Genomic DNA, 7937 nt, shown 5'->3' with positions numbered 1-7937 from the left:
ATATGCCCTTTATATCATTGTGTAGAACTCATTGGAGGTCACCACACAGGAACTGCTTTTTTTTTTATCATTAATTGACGAATATTTTGTTTACTAGGCTCTCCCCTATACCAGGTACCCCCTATATACCCCTTTACAGTCACTGTCCATCAGCATAGCAAAATGTTGTAGAATCACTACTTGTCTTCTCTGTGTTGTACAGCCCTCCCCTTTCTCCCACCCCCCCATGCATGCTAATCTTAATACCCCCCTTTTTCTCCCCCTCCCTTATCCCTGCCTACCCACCCATCCTCCCCAGTCCCTTTCCCTTTGGTACCTGTTAGTCCATTCTTGAGTTCGGTGATTCTGCTGCTATTTTGTTCCTTCAGTTTTTCCTTTGTTCTTATACTCCACAGATGAGTGAAATCATTTGGTATTTCTCTTTCTCCACTTGGCTTGTTTCACTGAGCATAATACCCTCCAGCTCCATCCATGTTGCTGCAAATGGTAGGATTTGCCCTTTTCTTATGGCTAAGTAGTATTCCACTGTGTATATGTACCAACCACCATACTTTTTTCCCTCCACATTTTGAATACATTCAAATTCTGCTTTCTTGGAGTTTGATTACCTGAAAAAATCATGTGGGGTTTTGAATAAAGCAGGCTTCTCTTTTTTGGAAATAATTATAATTTTCAAAGACTAAAAGTAACTTTATACAAAATCATTCCTTATTCTGGAGAAACATGAATGTTAAAACATAGGAAATTATCAGTGAGTAGGTAAAGTAGTATATTGCCTTAATTAGTAACCTAAATGGGCTAAAATTAATAAATATTAGTGCATCCAAAAAGAAAGAAATACAATGATTATAAAAGCAGATTTTATTTGAGCCTTGTTTTGAAAAGGATTTCATATTTAACTGAAGGAGCCGCACTGAACTGGCCTATGAGTCTATAGTGAGATATGCTTTGGTTAATTATTTTTATTTTTGTTCTGCAGTAGTAGTAATTTTTACAACTGTACAAGATCCTATATATGTTTATGAATTTCACCCAAGAAGCATGATAATAACCTGTAGATTCTTTGTTTTAGAAAGCTTTGCCATTATCCTTACTTACCTGGCTTTTATGTAATTTTTAAATTGCATAAAATTTAACTTACCTGGGAGTTATATAATTTTAAAATTTCCCAGTGTATATATGATTAGTGTACACTTAGTATCAAGTGGTATGCTTAACACCAAAATTTCAAGTGAAGCTGGATTCGACGTTTGATGCCCAAGAGTGGGGACCATAAATGTTCCAGTTCTCTATTGCCGCACAGCCAATCAACTGTTTTGTCTGTCAGTCTCCCTTCCGGAAGTGTCAGCTCCCTCTGTGGAAGAGACTATTTCTGATTCACCTCTATATCAACAGTGCCTTTTGAAAATGCTTAGCACCATATGACTCAATAAATCATGGTTGGTGCAATTCATTCATTTATGCATTCATTTGTCTGCATATTCAGCAAGAGAACATGTCCATTACGTGGCAGTTGAGACCCAAGCACATATCTTCTCATTCTATGTTTAATGTTATTTCTATTGTACTGTTATATACTATCTTATATTTCTATACTATATTATATGTCGTAAAGCACATAAATATACAGTAGTATCTTAGTTATCACAGATGCTCTGGCAAGGTGTCAATATTGTTCTCATTTTACAGGTGTGGCTCAGAGAAGTTAAATATTTTACACATAATAACAAAGTTAATGAGTAGCAGTACTGATGGAGTGCAATCATATTTCTCACACCATCTGTTGTTTTTCACCCCCACTTAACCATTTTGTGTGAATTAACTGATCAGCCCTTTTTATTGGTTTAAAAATGAATATTAAGAACTTTATACTGGCACAGTTTATTTGCAAAGAGCTTCTAAGATATTAATTTGAACACTTCAGAGTTGTGGAATTTTTTCTCTCCCATTATACAAGCAGTGAAATGAGGCATTCCCTTTGAAAGATGAATGAGTTGAAACCCATTCATTTTCAAATGGCCTTTTGGTCTTGAACTTCAAGCTGGTGGTGAAATGTCATACAAAAGCCACATACCTCAATGATGGAGTATGTAGTTAACATAGTCTTCCTTTAGGAATATTTAGCAGTTAGTTTGCTGTTTGACCAACATTTTAGAGTTCTATGTGTCTTGTAGTTTGTACTAGAAATATTTTATCAAACATTATATTAAGTCAAAGGTTTGAGTCCCTCATACCTCTTTGTTTGCTCCTCAGACATCTGCTAAAGAATAGATTTATTTTGACATGAGAATGTTTAATTGCAGCTGGTTGGTTTGAATAGTGATTCAGTAGAGCTAGCTCAGTAAATAGGCTGGTTATATTGTATGAATATGAAATCCTATACTTTACATAATCGTCTGGATTATCTTCAGATCATGTGAATGAGAGATGGTGGCAGAAATGATGGCCTGTAGCTTCTGCTTTTCAGATAGAGACTTTATATCAACAAAATATACAGATATGCAAATCAACTTGGTGGAACACTGATGTCACTAAAAAGACCCTAGCCCTTGAGAAGTCAATTTTCATTCCTATGTAATTGTTTCTGACCTGATTCCTTTTTCTTGCTTAAAATAAGAGGCCTGTTGGATATAGTATACTGGACACCAACTTAGGCTCAACTTCCAAGGAGAGTTTTCCATTCTTAAGATATAATTATCTATAGACAATTAGATGCAGGTGGTGAAATAATAGACACAGTTCATTACACATGAAATTAGCAACTGTTGGCTTTTTGGGCTAGTTTCTGGAGCAACTAGCCACTTAAACCTTATTTAGTGAGTTCAAGCAGCCTATTACACATAATAATTATTTAAGGATCTAATTTTTCCACATGCAGGTAATTTGGAACTAACAATTGTATGTGATTAATAGAAGGGCTGTGCAAGCTTATTTATTAAAAAGGTGTCTTGTAAGCCTGCCTAGAACACTAAGGAGAGACTGCAAGAAGCTCAGAATAGACTTCACCTATACAGGAGGTCTCATGCAGATGCCACAGGTCTAAGCAGACAGGCAGGAAGGTTTAGGAAGTTAGTCAGTCACCAAGCATGCACCAAGTGCCTACTCTGTGCCAGGCACCATTCTTGGCACTGGAACTACCTGGAACAATGAGACACAATTTTTGCTTTTAAGTAACTTGCAATCCAGATTTGAATATCATATGCCAAGTCTTATGTGGTAATAGCCATAAAACCAAAGTTGGATGGAAATGCTGATAAAAATGAAAATAATTTTAAGTCTATGTACACAGTTCATCTCTACTTCAAGGAAAGTACAAACCTAATAGCAGGAAACAGGAAGGTGAATAGGTAACTTGTGTCTACCTCTCTGCAGATTCCAGCTGTGGGTGCTGTTACAAGGTCAAGTCTAAGCAATTGTAATGATGTGTCTGGATTTCAACATGGCCAGCCCCTTCTTGCCTATCTGCTCACAATACATTATCTCCTCAGAGAAGCCCTGCTCATCATGCCCAACTGGATGAGCTCACCACTCCAACCCTCAGTCACTTGTTTATTTTTCTCCATAGGCCTTATCACTACCCAACATTATATTATGCTTCTTTGTGTTGATTAACCATCTCCACACTGGAGTGTAAGTTTCCTGAGGGCAGGGCCATTACGTGTGTTGTTCATTGCTCTATGAGCTGCTAGAACAGTGTATTTCATAGGTGAACCATTCAAAATTTTCTAGACTTACAGACTGGGTAATCATGGAGGGTTTCAGAATAAAATGATATTTTAACCTAGGTATTTCAAGATAGTCACTATTGATAAAGTTGTGCTGTGTATCAGGCAAAGAAAATATTTGGCCTTGAAGATGAGCTTCCATTTCATGAGACAGAGATGAGTGAGGGAATTTCTAGAGAACTTTTTGAACAAGGCAGGGATGTGTTCAGAGCTGCATTTAAAACAATACTGCCAGTATGGCTCTGCCACATACCCCCACCGTGGCAGATATTAAAGACCAGAAAGTAGGCAATCTAATGATCAAAACGGGCTGAAGTAGCAAAAGTTCACTGAAGAGAACACTATATCCCAGCATGCACATGCTGTAACATGTGTCAACAACTGAACTTTTTAAAGGCCCGATGAGAGAGGCACATGGCATTTTCATAACGACTGAACTGAGTGATTGACTATGGGTTGAAATACAGGATATACATTATCTTTAACATCCCCAATTAGAAAGCTTCCAGAGGCTCTCCTGTCAGTAATACTTATAAGGAAAGTACAAACCTAATAGCAGGAAACAGGAAGGTGAATAGGTAACTTGTGTCTGCCTCTCTGCGGATTCCAGCTGTGGGTGCTGTTACAAGGTCAAGTTTCTGGCCTTGCTCAGAGACTAGAGATTAGATGGGACTCATTAGAGCTCTATCATGTAGCTCATTCAGTTTTCACTAGTCCCTTCCTGTACAACCATGTTGAGGCCTCTGACATCAAGGGCTTTCACCAGACGGGAGCAACTACCCTTCACTGTCTTGTCTTTTAGGGTGGGCACCGAAAGCCATGCCTTTTGGATAAAGTACCTCTGCCACACACCGCAGTATCATGGTTATGTCTTAATAGAAAGAACTTGCGTGACCGAGCTGAAAGCCAAACTAGCTGCTTTGTTTTATGGAATACCATTTTTTCTTGAAAGAACAAATGATAGACTAACTGTGGTTATGTAGACTCTGGTATTTGGCAGACATTTTATCAAAAACAATACAAGTGAGTTTATAACTCCATGGAAATTGACTTATAGCACTTGTTACCAATGGTAAAATTCAAGCTTTGAAGTGAGAAAATATTGTTTTGGAAAACGTGTATCCATTACTATAAGTTTGACAGCTTCCCAATACATGAAGCCTTTTCTAATGAGACTGGTGGTGATATTAACGAGTGTGATTTTTTTATGCTGATATGTAACATTTTAGTATTTGAAAGCTTGGCCTAACTCTGTGAACATTTTTTCAAATGTTCATAACATTTGGATAACCTATACATGATATTAGAAATCATACATGCATAAAAGATCTACTCCAAGTGCAAGGTAGGCCAATGGATCTTAGTGTGACCAAGGATGAAAATTTCATCCATATAGCTTCAGAGTCCACAATGCCATTAACCTTTATAAAATCATTGCTTGTTGATTTCCTATGTAATATAAAAGGAAAATATCCAGTTATCTGAAGACTATTAAAATATTCCTTCATTTTTGAACTAGATATCTGCCTGAGGTTCATTTTTTATGACTTCAGTGAAAACAATTTGTTACACCAGAAACAGATAGGAAAATCCAGCAGTCTTCCTTAAGCCAGATATTAAGGGTATCTCAAAAAATGTAAACCAATACTACTCTTCTCACTACATTTACTGTTATTTTGGAAAATATAACCACTCAAAATATGTTATTTATATTGGAATGTAATTGTGTTATTATTGTTGTTTTAAAGTTAATTAATAAGTTAGTGTTAAATTTCCCTGTTTTAATTTGTAATATGGAAAATACTGATAGATACAACCTACATAAATAAAAGCTCTTTGGAGTCTTCCATGGTTTTTAAGAATGTAAAGGATTATTGAATGAGAAAAATAAAGAAATCCCAGGAATACTTCAGATCACAGGTATATGGAAAAGGAAGGGAAGAGAGAAAAAAAGAAGGTCTCAACATTGGTGCCAATATTTAGGTTGTGAGCAATAGCAAAGGAGCTAGTGAAGCGCAGTGGAAAGGAGCCTCAAAGAAATAGAACGATTAGAATGCAACATCCAGGACCCAACCCCAAATTCACCTCCTCTAGGAAGCCTTCCCTATATTCCTTAATCAAAACAAACCTCTTTTTTTCTGTGCTAAAATAATACTTTGTGTGGATCTATATTTCCTTGTCACTTTCCATTTTTTGAAAAATATGTTTACTAGATTTGTGACCTTGGATAATTTGTTTGACCTCCCCTTACCTCATTTTAATCTGTTATAAACTGAGGATAATACTACTTACTTCATGAGGTTTGTTGTGATATAATACATATAAGTAGTACTTAATTTAGGGGTTATTGAGAGAATACTTCTACAGTAATCATAAGAGCTCTTGGAAGATAGTAAGTACTGGAAAAAGTACCTGTTATAGTCATTTTGGTTTTTGAGCATGTCTAGTTCTTCAGTGAAATATAAATTCCTTGAGTGAGGACCAAGACCATATTTTGCATGATTATATTGATGACATAAAACACTAACTAGTACAGCAAATTTCACATATTAAGCACTAAATATATTTTTTAATGAAATTAACTGAACCAGATTGAGGACAGCCGTGGGTCAGAACTGATAGGACTCACTTGATTGCTCAAGTTAAAGAGGATGAATTTCAGGAAGTGGGCGATCATCAACACTTAGAGGAAGGCCAGCCTCTGTGGTCAAACGAATTGAAAAACCAGGATTGGTAACAACTATAAATTTAATACTTTTATTAAAGTGTAGTTGATATGCAATATTATACTGGTTTCAGGTGTAGAACATGGTGACTCAACATTTATATACATCATGAAATGCTCATAACCGTAAGTGTAGTTAACATGTGTCACCATACAAAGTTATTAACAATAGTATTCACTAAATCTTAGTAAAGGATTTCACCTCAGTTTGGGAAGGACATTTTATCTTTTTGTTTTGTCCTGTTTGTGTAACTTTTTAAGAGATAGGGGATCCAGTGTGTCCAACTATTATGAACATATAAGAAGGAATACACAAAATTACAAAATCCACAGAAGCACTAGTTAAAAAAGGCCAAATTTTCTTTTATGGAAGTATCACTGATATACAATCTTATATTGCTTTCAAATGTACAACACAAATATAAGTGCTTCAACAGTTACCAATATTATTAAATCCTCACCACCTCTAGGGCGGCTACTATCTATCAACATAGAAAGATGTTACAAAATCACTGACTATATTCTCCATGCTGTACTACCATCCCTGTGACCAACTTACATTATGATTGCAAATTATTGTGCCCTTTTATCCCCCTCACCCTCCTCTCTCATCCACCCCAACCCCTCCCTCTTGGCAACCACTAGGCACTTCTCAGTGTCTGTGAATCTGCTGCTGTTTTGCTTTGATTGTGTTCTGCAAATAAGTGAAATCATATGGTATTTGTCTTTCTCTGCCTGGCTTATTTTGCTGAGCATAATACCCTCCAGATCCATCCATGTTGTTTCAAATGGCAAGATTTCTTTCCATTTTATGGCTGGATATTTCATTGTGTATATGTACCATATCTTCTTTATCTATTCATCTATTGATGGACACTTAGGTTGTTTCCATATCTTGGCTATTACAAATACTGTGGCGATAAACATACGGGCACATATCTTTTTGAATAAGGTATTTCGTTTTCTTCAGGTAAATTCCTAGAAGTGGAGTTACTGGATCAAATGGTGTTTCTATTTTTAGTTTTTTTAAGGGCTTACATACTGCTTTCAGCAGTGGTTGTACCAATTTACATTCCCATCAACAGTGTAAAAGGGTTCCCACTTCTCTGCATCCTCACCAATATTTGTTATTTCTTGTTCTTTTGATAGTGGCCATTCTAACTGGTATGAAGTGCTACCTTATTGTGGTTCTAATTTGCATTTACCTCATGATTAGCAATGTGGAGCATCTTTTCATGTGCCTGATGGCCATTTGTATTTCTTCTTTGGAGAAGTGTCTGGTTAGATCTTCCACCTCTTTTTTAATCAGGTTATCTGTTTTTTGGGGGTGTCGAAGCATATGAGTTCTTTATATATTTTGGATGTTAACCCCTTATCATATGAGTCATTTACAAATATATTCTCCCATAATGTAGAATGCCTTTTTGTTCTGCTGATGGTGTCCTTTGCTGTACAGAAATTTTTAAGTTTGATGTTAGTCTCTCTTG

Source organism: Manis javanica, chromosome X, assembly GCF_040802235.1.
Source record: "Manis javanica isolate MJ-LG chromosome X, MJ_LKY, whole genome shotgun sequence".
In the NCBI taxonomy this organism is placed as follows: Eukaryota; Metazoa; Chordata; class Mammalia; order Pholidota; family Manidae; genus Manis; species Manis javanica.
Note: the sequence above shows the minus strand (reverse complement) of the source record.